The following is a 12,742-nucleotide window of genomic DNA, read 5'->3' as shown; positions in this document are numbered from 1 at the left end:
TCAAATGGAGTCTAAGTATCGCTTTATCGCACGTTATGGTGATTTGATTCCCCCTTAGTACATTAACTTGTCTTCATTGCAAGCACCCGACTGTATAGGGAGGGTGCTTAGGGACTGATGGTCCTCCCCCCATTCCCCCTTTTCCCCCTTTTCCCCCTAGGGCATTTAGGGAGCTGGCCCCATCATGTTAATGGTTAAATAGGTGGTAGATTAGGGGGCCATTAAGGGTTGATTCTCTGGGGATCCTCCTTAGACAGGATGGGGGCGGTGCAGGAATCCTGAAGGTTAAATATACCCCTCCCCTGTTCCGGTCACTTCCTCTTGCAAGTGGCGGTTATCTCTGAGAGGCGGGTGAGGTGCTCGGTTGTGATCAGTTATGGATACTTGGTTATTCTGTTTTGTTTTTTCTATTCTTCAGAGCCCCCGCTGGGAGTCCAGCAGTTTGGATATCGCTCCGATGATTTTGGCTTTGGAGAGCTGCAAATTCTGGTTGAGTTTATGAAGTCACAGCTGGCGGCATTTGAGTACAGCAGAGATATGGTGGAAGCAGATGGCGTACTTGCCCGCTGGGAGTCCAGCGGTGGGCATACTGCTTTGATGATTACGGTTTAACTTGCCCACTAGGAGTCCAGCGGTGGGCATACCACTCTGATGATTACGGTTTAACTTGCCCGCTGGGAGTCCAGCGTTTGGCATACTGTTCCGATATTATGGTTTATTAAGGTTTGCCACTTTAATAAAGAAGCTGTGGCCGATCACCACCCAGCAATAAAGTGACACAGTTGTCGGTGTTGTTTGTTATGGGTCAAGGTTGTGTAAAGGGGCCAGGGGTTAGTAAAAGGTGTTACCCCTTCCCATGTTTACCTGAATACCGGCAGTCCTGCCAGTGAGAAGAAACTGTTTCTAGCAATTTTCACTGGCTGACACGCACTACAGCAGTAATAACTCTGCTGCTTGTGCATAGGAGGAATCCTGGGGGCACAAAACATTTTTATTAAAGGGGTTGGTCAGTTTCTGGCTACTCTTGATCAATGTGTTTGTGAGATGACTATATGGCACTTACTAACATAGCCTTTGTTGATATTCTCCTCCATTTTCTATATTTCATAAGATATGCCCCCCTTGTCAGCCAAGTCTTTTGTGCTCTCCACAGAAAAATCCTGTTCATAAAATGGCTGCTGATGGAGAGTCATGTGACCGGGCAAATCACTCAGTCTTCTCCATACAAATACACTGCGCCTGCCGTCTGCACTTGCTCTGTTCTGTAGATGCTGTGCATTTGTATGCAGGAGGCAGACTGATGTGTCTGGTCACATGATCCTCCATCAGCAGCCATGTGACGCGGACAGCACAGAAGATTTACCCAAAAAATCGACATGACATATAGCAAATGGCACATAATATTAACAAAGGCTATATTAGTAAATGTCATATAGTCATCTTACATACACATTACTCAACAGTAACCAGAAAGTGACCAACCCCTTTAATAATGGTAATTGGAAAATTGTTATGTTTTGTGTAATTTAACACAGCAATGTAATATATAGTTGTGGGATAACCCATGTAAGATCGGTGTAAAACAATAGAGTAAGGCATACTGAACTCCCTCCTCCCCTGCCGCTCCCAATCCAACATGTACTGGGTCCCATTTGTCTCCACTTCCTGGTCCCATCTCTTCAAACAAAAAAATGCCTGTTCAGCCAATCATTGACCACAGCAGCTAGAGATTGACAGAGCAGGCATTTTATGTATGTCACGAGGGACCAGGGAGGAGAAATTAAGGAAAAGTAAGTAAGGTGAGTAGCACTCTTTTTATTATTTTATGCCAATCTGAGCTGGTATTAAAAAGTATCAAGGGCTGGACAACCTCATTAAATTCTGTATAATACATTAAAAAAAACTCCTACTACACATCTATGAAAAGAGGTATTCTACTGAATATTATTGTTTTTTGCTTAGAATTATGAATTCTTAGTGTATTTTTCATTTGAACTCACCCATGATATAGCTGTAATAGTTGTCCCACTGCTTCCAAATCAGAAGCTGTAACAGATCATGTACAAGATACAACAGAACATTTTGAACCCTTTCCAAGAAAAACATGGGTGTCGTGAGTCCAGACGTAGCCGCAGGTACAAATGAAGCAGGTGCCGGGACATTGCCACACAGTCTCTCAAACACAAAACCTGGGGAAAATCTCAGACTATATATAAAAGGAATATCTAGCTTCTGAGCAAGAAGATCCCCGCACGGAATGACAGGGTCTGAGAGCACAATGTCATAGTTAGACAAATGAAGTTTCTCCAAGAGACTTTTGCTCCTTAATATTCCATTACATATATGCTTGTGGATGTATGTGACATTTCTTGAAAGGGTCCTCAGTGTCCCATACATCCTCCAGACTGAGACTTTATGACTTTCATACACCCAGAAGTGAATGAATCTTTCCCAAACTGCATGAAGTTCTTGAGCAGTAAATTTTACCTCTACCATTTCTATGTGAAGATTGGAGGATTCAGATGCTACCTGTTGTTGTGAGGCGGTGACGGCAAGCATGGTGACATTATGTCCTCTGGAAAGCAGTTCCTGCATAATCAGCTTCAGGCTCATCAAGTGACTATTCTCTGCCGGCCACACCAGGACGTTACCACAATGAAAACTCCCAGAAAGCAGCAGCTGAAGCAGACATGATTTAAGGAAGTACTGTAGCATCACCATGACAGTACAATATTACCCCGTAAATTTGGATGCTGTAATCACCGTAACGATAAGCCTTGCACTCGCCTGTGTCCAAGAGCATCATAATATATTCATGATTTCAGACAGGGCTTGGGGCCGTGTTGTTTAATGCATGGAGTGGATTTGCAGAAGAAAATTATTGGCTCAAGTGAAAATGTGAAATACAAGCAGCCAAAGCCACAGGCTTATGTCACTGATGGCAGAGAGATGCTTGGAAGGGTGTGTCCCAATGAGGACAGTAAGAGCCTCCACCCTCATCCTTTCTGCAAACTGTATCCTTCAAATGTAGCCTCATGTCATGTTGCATAGAGGTATTTAATGAACAGGACTCAAAGAGGAGTCCTCTCAATGCATCTAACCCTGGGTTCACACCTAAGCGTTCCTCAAACGCGCGTTTTACGCGCGTTTTTGTCGCGCGTTTTTATGCGCGTTTTTTGTAATAGTAAACGCGCGTTTGACGCGCGTTTGTGTCATTGACTGCAGTGTCCTATGGCCACAAACGCGCGTCAAAACGCCCCAAAGAAGCTCAAGTACTTGTTTGAGCGTCGGGCGTTTTACAGCGCGTTCGTACGCGCTGTAAAACGCCCAGGTGTGAACCCTTCCCATAGGGAAGCATTGGTTTTCATGTCTTAAGCGTTTTACAGCGCGTTTGAACGCGCTGTAAAACGCTCAGGTGTGAACCCAGGGTTAGGGAACATTCAAACGGCTATGACCGTGTTGCGGACTGCAAAATACAGGACCACAAAACACAGGCACAGGCCATGTGAACTCTGCATCGCGGTGCAAATTTTGACTTTGATGGGTCCGCAATCCGCAAGATGCGGAGAAAGATAGGACATGTCCTATTTTTTGCAGTGACGAGGCACGGACCTGGAAGACCATGGAAGGGTTTCCCTGTGTTTCCATGGGCTTCTGTGTCTGAGCCTCCACTCCCGAAAAAAATAAAAAATTATATATATAAGTCACAACAATAGACAATCACAGTCTGCTTAACCGACTCAGGACCGACGCACGCAGGATTGCGTCCTGGCGGCGGCCCTGTTATTCCTCCTGGACGCGCCGGCGCGTCCTCTCGCGAGACGCGAGATTTCCTGTGAACGCGCGCACACAGGATCGGCAGGTAAACGAGTGGATCTACAGCCTGCCAGCGGCGATCATTTGCTGGCAGGCTGTAGATGCGATTTTTTTAACCCCTAAAAGGTATATTAAACGCTGTTTTGATAACAGTGTCTAATATACCTGCTACCTGGTCCTCTGGTGGTCCCTTTTGCTTGGATCGACCACCAGAGGACACAGGCAGCTCTGTAAAGTAGCACCAAACACCACTACACTACACCCCCCCTGTCACTTATTAACCCCTTATTAACCCCTGATCACCCCATATAGACTCCCTGATCACCCCCCTGTCATTGATCACCCCCTGTAAGGCTCCATTCAGACGTCCGTATGTGTTTTGCGGATCCACGGATCCGATCTGCAAAACACATACGGACGTCTGAATGGAGCCTTACAGGGGGGTGATCAATGACAGGGGGGTGATCACCCCATATAGACTCCCTGATCACCCCCCTGTAAGGCTCCATTCAGACATCCGTATGTGTTTTGCGGATCCGTGAATCCACAGATCCTCAAAACACGGACACCACGGATCCGCAAAACACGGACACCGGCAATGTGCTTTCCGCATTTTGAGGATCCGCACATTGCCAGAACTATATAGAAAATACCTTTTCTTGTTCAATTGCGGACAAGAATAGGACATGTTCTATAGGCTCTACAAAAAACGCAGTGTTCGCCCGATCAGGCCTGATCTTGTGCGCACACTTGAATTTTTTTTTTCTGATCACTGCAAAAACACCGTAAAATCGCCCCCCTTTTGAGGGGCATGGCGAGTTCATAGATTTATTTTTTTGGGCACAAGTTAGCGGAAATTGATTTTATTTTTTTTATTTTTTTTTTTCTTACAAAGTCTCATATTCCACTAACTTGTGACAAAAAATAAAATCTTACATGAAATTTTTTTTTACATTTATATTCCAGACCTCTTCTCACGCTTTAGGGCCCCTAACATGCTACCCCACATGTGACCCCATTTCGGAAAGTAGACACCCCAAGGTATTCGCTGAGGTGCATAGTGAGTCCATGAAAGATTGAACTTTTTGTCACAAGTTAGTGGAGAGGGAGACTTTGTGAGAAAAAAACAAAAAAAAATCAATTTCCGCTAACTTGTGCCCTTGTGCCAAAAAAAAAAAACTTCTATGAACTCGCCATGCCCCTCACGGAATACCTTGGGGTGTCTTCTTTCCAAAATGGGGTCACATGTGGGGTATTTATACTGCCCTGGCGTTTTAGGGGCCCTAAAGCGTGAGAAGAAGTCTGGAATCCAAATGTCTAAAAATGCTCTCCTAAAAGGAATTTGGGCTCCTTTGCGCACCTAGGCTTCAAAAAAGTGTCACACATGTGGTATCACCGTACTCAGAAGAAGTAGGGCAATGTGTTTTGGGGTGTCTTTTTACATATAACCATGCTGGGTGAGAGAAATATCTCTCTATAATGACAACTTTGTATAAATTTTTTTTTGGAAAAGTTGACTTTTAGAGAGATATTTCTCTCACCCAGCATGGGTATATGTAAACATACACCCCAAAACACATTGCCCTACTTCTTATGAGTACGGCGATACCACATGTGTGACACTTTTTTGCAGCCTAGGTGCCCAAAGGGGCCCAAATCCTAAAGAGCACCTTTAGGATTTCACAGGGCATTTTTTACGCATTTGGATTCCAAACTACTTCTCACGCTTTAGGTCCCCTAAAATGCCAGGGCAGTATAAATACCCCACAAGTGACCCCATTTTGGAAAGAAGACACCTCAAGGTATTTCCTGATGGGCATAGCGAGTTCTTGGAAGTTTTTATTTGCTGCGCTTTAAAATGCCGAAAATATAAAATTTTCACCCCCCCTGCACCCCTGAATGATTATTATGCGGCGGGTGGTGCAGAGGGGTGTTGCAGGCGGTGCGGGAGGCGGGCGGTGCGGCAGGCGGGATCGCGATCCCCCGCCCGCCTCCTCTTGAATATTCATTGGTGTCCAGTGGGTATACCAGAGTGTCAGCACATTGCTGACACTCTGGTATAAACGTCTGACATCTGTGACATCTGTGCTGCGATGTCAGCAAACCACAGGTCTGAATTGACCTGCGGTTTGCTGAGATCGCTGACATGGGGGGGTCACAGGACCCCCCAGAGCATCTAGCCAAGGTGCCTGCTCAATGATTTGAGCAGGCACCGGGTTCCGATCACCGCCCGCCGGGCGGCAGTGATCGGAACCATACATGACGTACCTTAAGTACCAGGACAACATGACGTACCGGTACGTCATGTGTCCTGAAGAGGTTAAACTAATAACACACAAATAATTAAATATTACCATGCTTTTATTGAACACACCATGTAAACATTCACAGTGCAGGTGGAAAAAGTATGTGAACCCCTAGACTAATTACATCTCCAACAGCTAATTGGAGTGAGGTGTCAGCCAACTGGTGTCCAATCAATGAGATGAGATTGGAGGTGTTGGTTACAGCTGCCCTGCCCTATAAAAAACACACACCAGTTCTGGGTTTGCTTTTCACAAGAAGCATTGCCTGATGTGAATGATGCCTCGCACAAATGAGCTCTCAGAAGACCTACAATTAAGAATTGTTGACTTGCATAAAGCTGGAAACCGTTATAAAAGTATCTCCAAAAGCCTTGTTGTTCATCAGTCCGCGGTAAGACAAATTGTCTATAAATGGAGAAAGTTTAGCACTGCTGCTACTCTCCCTAGGAGTGGCCGTCCTGTAAGTAAAGATGACTGCAAGAACACAGCGCAGACTGCTCAATTTGGTGAAGAAGAATCCTAGAGTGTCAGCTTAAGGCCTCATGCACACAACAGTATTTTTTCACGGTCCGCAAAAACGGGGTCCGTAGGTCCGTGATCCGTGACCGTTTTTTCGTCCGTGGGTCTTCCTTGATTTTTGGAGGATCCACGGACATGAAAAAAAAGTCGTTTTGGTGTCCGCCTGGCCGTGCGGAGCCAAGCGGATCCGTCCTGAATTACAATGCAAGTCAATGGGGACGGATCCGTTTGACATTGACACAATGTGGTGCCATTTCAAACGGATCCGTCCCCATTGACTTTCAATGTAAAGTCTGGAGTCCCTTTTATACCATCGGATCAGAGTTTTCTCCAATCCGATGGTATATTTTAACTTGAAGCGTCCCCATCACCATGGGAACGCCTCTATGTTAGAATATACTGTCGGATATGAGTTAGATCGTGAAAACTCATTTCCGACAGTATATTCTAACACAGAGGCGTTCCCATGGTGATGGGGACGCTTCTAGTTAGAATATACTACAAACTGTGTACATGACTGCCCCCTGCTGCCTGGCAGCACCCGATCTCTTACAGGGGGCCGTGATCAGCACAATTAACCCCTCAGGTGCCGCACCTGAAGGGGTTAATTGTACTATCATATCCCCCTGTAAGAGATCAGGGCTGCCAGGCAGCAGGGGGCAGACTCCCCCCCCTCCCCAGTTTGAATATCATTGGTGGCCAGTGCGGCCCCCCCCCCCCTCTATTGTAATAATTCGTTGGTGGCACAGTGTGCGCCCCCCATCACCCCCCCTTCCTCCCTCTATTGTAATAATTCGTTGCTGGCACAGTGTGCGCCCCCCCCGGCCCCCCCCTTCCTCCCTCTATTGTAATAATTTGTTGGTGGCACAGTGTGCGCCCCCCATCGGACCCCCTCCCTCTATAGCATTAACAACATTGGTGGCCAGTGTGCGGCCTCCCATCTCCCCCCCCCCCCCCCCCCGATCATTGGTGGCAGCGGAGTTCCGATCGGAGTCCCAGTTTAATCGCTGGGGCTCCAATCGGTAACCATGGCAACCAGGACGCTACTGCAGCCCTGGTTGCCATGGTTACTTAGCAATAGTACAATAGTAAAAGATTCATACTTACCTGGGAGCTGCGATGTCTGTGTCCGGCCGGGAGCTCCTCCTACTGGTAAGTGACAGTTCATTTAGCAATGCGCCGCACAGACCTGTCACTTACCAGTAGGTGGAGCTCCCGGCCGGACACGAACATCGCAGCAGCCAGCAGGTAAGTATGAATCTTCTACTATTGTACTATTGCTAAGTAACCATGGCAACCAGGACTGCAGTAGCGTCCTGGTTGCCATAGTTACCGATCGGAGCCCCAGCGATTAAACTGGGACTCCGATCGGAACTCCGCTGCCACCAATGATCGGGGGGGGGGGGAGATGGGAGGCCACACACTGGCCACCAATGTTGTTAATGCTATAGAGGGAGGGGGGCCGATGGGGGGCGCACACTGTGCCACCAACTAATTATTACAATAGAGGGAGGAAGGGGGGGGCCGGGTTGGGGGGGGGGGGGCGCACACTGTGCCACCAACGAATTATTCCAATAGAGGGAGGGAGGGGGGGGGCCGCACTGGCCACCAATGATATTCAAACTGGGGAGGGGGGGGGTCTTACCCCTTGCTGCCTGGCAGCCCTGATCTCTTACAGGGGGATATGATAGTACAATTAACCCCTTCAGGTGCCGCACCTGAAGGGGTTAATTGTGCTGATCACGGCCCCCTGTAAGAGATCGGGTGCTGCCAGGCAGCAGGGGGCAGTCATGTACACAGTTTGTAGTGTATTCTAACAAAAAGCGTCCCCATCACCATGGGAACGCCTCTGTGTTGGAATATACTGTCGGATATGAGTTTTTATGAAGTGAAAACTTAGATCTGAAAAAGCTTTTATGCAGACGGATCTTTGGATCCGTCTGTATGAAAGTAACCTACGGCCCTGGATCACGGACACGGATGCCAATCTTGTGTGCATCCGTGTTCTTTCACGGACCCATTGACTTGAATGGGTCCGTGAACCATTGTACGTCAAAAAAATAGGACAGGTCATATTTTTTAGACGGACAGGATACACGGATCACGGTCTCGGCTGCAAAACAGTGCATTTTCCGATTTTTCCACGGACCCATTGAAAGTCAATGGGTCAGCGAAAAAAAAAACGGAAAACGGCACAACGGCCACGGATGCACACAACGGTCGTGTGCATGAGGCCTAAGACTTACAAAAGTCTCTGGCATATGCTATAATCTCTGTTAGTGAATCTACTAAACCAGAATGGATTTAATGGGAGGATACCACAGAGGAAGCCACTGCTGTCCAAAAAAAACATTTCTGCACGTTTACAGTTTGCACAAGAGCACCTGGATGTTCCACTGCAGTACTGGCAAAATATTCTGTGGACAGTTGAAACCAAAGTTGAGTTGTTTGGAAGAAACACACAACACTATGTGTGGAGAAAAAGAGGCACAGCACACCAACATCAAAACCTCATCCCAACTGTGAAGTATCATGGTTTGGGGCTGCTTTGCTGCGTCAGGGCCTGGACGGATTGCTATCATCGAAGGAAAAATGAATTCCGAAGTTTATCAAGACATTTTGCAGGAGAACTTAATGCCATCTTTGCACCAGCTGAAGCTCAACAGAAGATGGGTGTTGCAACAGGACAACGACCCAAAGCATAGAAGTAAATCAACAACAGAATGGCTTAAACAGAAGAAAATACGCCTTCTGGAGTGGCCCAGTCAGAGTCCTGACCTCAACCCGATTGAGATGCTGTGGCATGACCCCAAAAAAGTGATTCACACCAGACATCCCAAGAATATTGCTGAACTGAAACAGTTCTGTAAAGAGGAATGGTCAAGAATTACTCCTGACCGTTGTGCACGTCTGATCTGCAACTACAGGAAACGTTTGGTTGAAGTTATTGCTGCCAAAGGAGGTTCAACCAGTTATTAACCACTTAAGGACCACAGGTTTATACCCCCCTAGTGACCAGGCCCTTTTTTACAAATCGGCACTCCACAACTTTAGCGGTTTATTGCTCGGTCATGCAACTTACCACCCAAATGAATTTTACCTCCTTTTCTTCTCACTAATAGAGCTTTCATTTGGTGGTATTTCATTGCCGCTGACATTTTTACTTTTTTTGTTATTAATCGAAATTTAACGATTTTTTTGCAAAAAAATGACTTTTTTCACTTTCAGCTGTAAAATTTTGCAAAAAAAACGACATCCATATATACATTTTTCGCCAAATTTATTGTTCTACATGTCTTTGATAAAAAAAAAATGTTTGGGCAAAAAAAAAAAATGGTTTGGGTAAAAGTTATAGCATTTACAAACTATGGTACAAAAATGTGAATTTCCGCTTTTTGAAACAGCTCTGACTTTCTGAGCACCTGTCATGTTTCCTGAGGTTCTACAATGCCCAAACAGTAGAAAACCCCCACAAATGACCCCATTTCGGAAAGTAGACACCCTAAGGTATTCGCTGATGGGCATAGTGAGTTCATAGAACTTTTTATTTTTTGTCACAAGTTAGCGGAAAATGATGATGATTTTATTTTTTTTATTTTTTCTTACAAAGTCTCATATTCCACTAACTTGCGACAAAAAATAAAAAATTCTAAAAACTTGCCATGCCCCTCACGGAATACCTTGGGGTGTCTTCTTTCCAAAATGGGGTCACTTGTGGCGTAGTTATACTGCCCTGGCAATTTAGGGGCCCAAATGTGTGAGAAGAACTTTGCAATCAAAATGTGTAAAAAATGACCGGTGAAATCCAAAAGGTGCACTTTGGAATATGTGCCCCTTTGCCCACCTTGGCAGCAAAAAAGTGTGACACATCTGGTATCGCCGTACTCAGGAGAAGTTGGGGAATGTGTTTTGGGGTGTCATTTTACATATACCCATGCTGGGTGAGAAAAATATCTTGGTCAAATGCCAACTTTGTCTTTTGCCAAGATATTTCTCTCACCCAGCATGGGTATATGTAAAATGACACCCCAAAACACATTCCCCAACTTCTCCTGAGTACGGCGATACCAGATGTGTCACACTTTTTTGCTGCCAAGGTGGGCAAAGGGGCACATATTCCAAAGTGCACCTTTCAGATTTTGCAGGCCATTTTTTACACATTTTGATTGCAAGGTACTTCTCACACATTTGGGCCCCTAAATTGCCAGGGCAGTATAACTACGCCACAAGTGACCCCATTTTGGAAGGAAGACACCCCAAGGTATTCCGTGAGGGGCATGGCGAGTTCCTAGAATTTTTTATTTTTTGTCACAAGTTAGCGGAAAATGATGATTCTTTTTTTTTTTTCTCTTTTTTCCTTACAAAGTCTCATATTCCACTAACTTGCGACAAAAAATAAAAAATTCTAGGAACTCGCCATGCCCCTCACGGAATACCTTGGGGTGTCTTCTTTCCAAAATGGGGTCACTTGTGGCGTAGTTATACTGCCCTGGCAATTTAGGGGCCCAAATGTGTGAGAAGTACTTTGCAATCAAAATCTGTAAAAAAATGACCGGTGAAATCCGAAAGGTGCACTTTGGAATATGTGCCCCTTTGCCCACCTTGGCATCAAAAAAGTGTCACACATCTGGTATCGCCGTACTCAGGAGAAGTTGGGGAATGTGTTTTGGGGTGTCATTTTACATATACCCATGCTGGGTGAGAGAAATATCTTGGCAAAAGACAACTTTTCCCATTTTTTTATACAAAGTTGGCATTTGACCAAGATATTTTTCTCACCCAGCATGGGTATATGTAAAATGACACCCCAAAACACATTCCCCAACTTCTCCTGAGTACGGCGATACCAGATGTGTCACACTTTTTTGCTGCCAAGGTGGGCAAAGGGGCACATATTCCAAAGTGCACCTTTCGGATTTTGCAGGGCATTTTTTACACATTTTGATTGCAAAGTACTTCTCACACATTTGGGCCCCTAAATTGCCAGGGCAGTATAACTACGCCACAAGTGACCCCATTTTGGAAAGAAGACACCCCAAGGTATTCCATGAGGGGCATGGCGAGTTCCTAGAATTTTTTATTTTTTGTCGCAAGTTAGTGGAATATGAGACTTTGTAAGGAAAAAAGAAAAAAAAGAAAAATCATCATTTTCCGCTAACTTGTGACAAAAAATAAAAAATTCTAGGAACTCGCCGTGCCCCTCACGGAATACCTTGGGGTGTCTTCTTTCCAAAATGGGGTCACTTGTGGCGTAGTTATACTGCCCTGGCAATTTAGGGGCCCAAATGTGTAAGAAGTACCTTGCAATCAAAATGTGTAAAAAATGGCCTGCGAAATCTGAAAGGTGCACTTTGGAATATGTGCCCCTTTGCCCACCTTGGCTGCAAAAAAGTGTCACACATCTGGTATCGCCGTACTCAGGAGAAGTTGGGCAATGTGTTTTGGGGTGTCATTTTACATATACCCATGCTGGGTGAGAGAAATATCTTGGCAAAAGACAACTTTTCCCATTTTTTTATACAAAGTTGGCATTTGACCAAGATATTTTTCTCACCCAGCATGGGTATATGTAAAATGACACCCCAAAACACATTCCCCAACTTCTCCTGAGTACGGCGATACCACATGTGTGACACTTTTTTGCAGCCTAGATGCGCAAAGGGGCCCAAATTCCTTTTAGGAGGGCATTTTTAGACATTTGGATCCCAGACTTCTTCTCACACTTTCGGGCCCCTAAAAAGCCAGGGCAGTATAAATACCCCACATGTGACCCCACTTTGGAAAGAAGACACCCCAAGGTATTCAATGAGGGGCATGGCGAGTTCCTAGAATTTTTATTTTTTTGCATAAGTTAGCGGATATTGATTTTTTTTTGTTTTTTTCTCACAAAGTCTCACTTTCCGCTAACTTAGGACAAAAATTTCAATCTTTCATGGACTCAATATGCCCCTCACGGAATACCTTGGGGTGTCTTCTTTCCGAAATGGGGTCACATGTGGGGTATTTATACTGCCCTGGCTTTTTAGGGGCCCTAAAGCGTGAGAAGAAGTCTGGAATATAAATGTCTAAAAATGTTTACGCATTTGGATTCCGTGAGGGGT

The sequence above is a fragment of the Bufo gargarizans genome, chromosome 1, assembly GCF_014858855.1.
Source record: "Bufo gargarizans isolate SCDJY-AF-19 chromosome 1, ASM1485885v1, whole genome shotgun sequence".
NCBI lineage: Eukaryota > Metazoa > Chordata > Amphibia > Anura > Bufonidae > Bufo > Bufo gargarizans.
Note: the sequence above shows the minus strand (reverse complement) of the source record.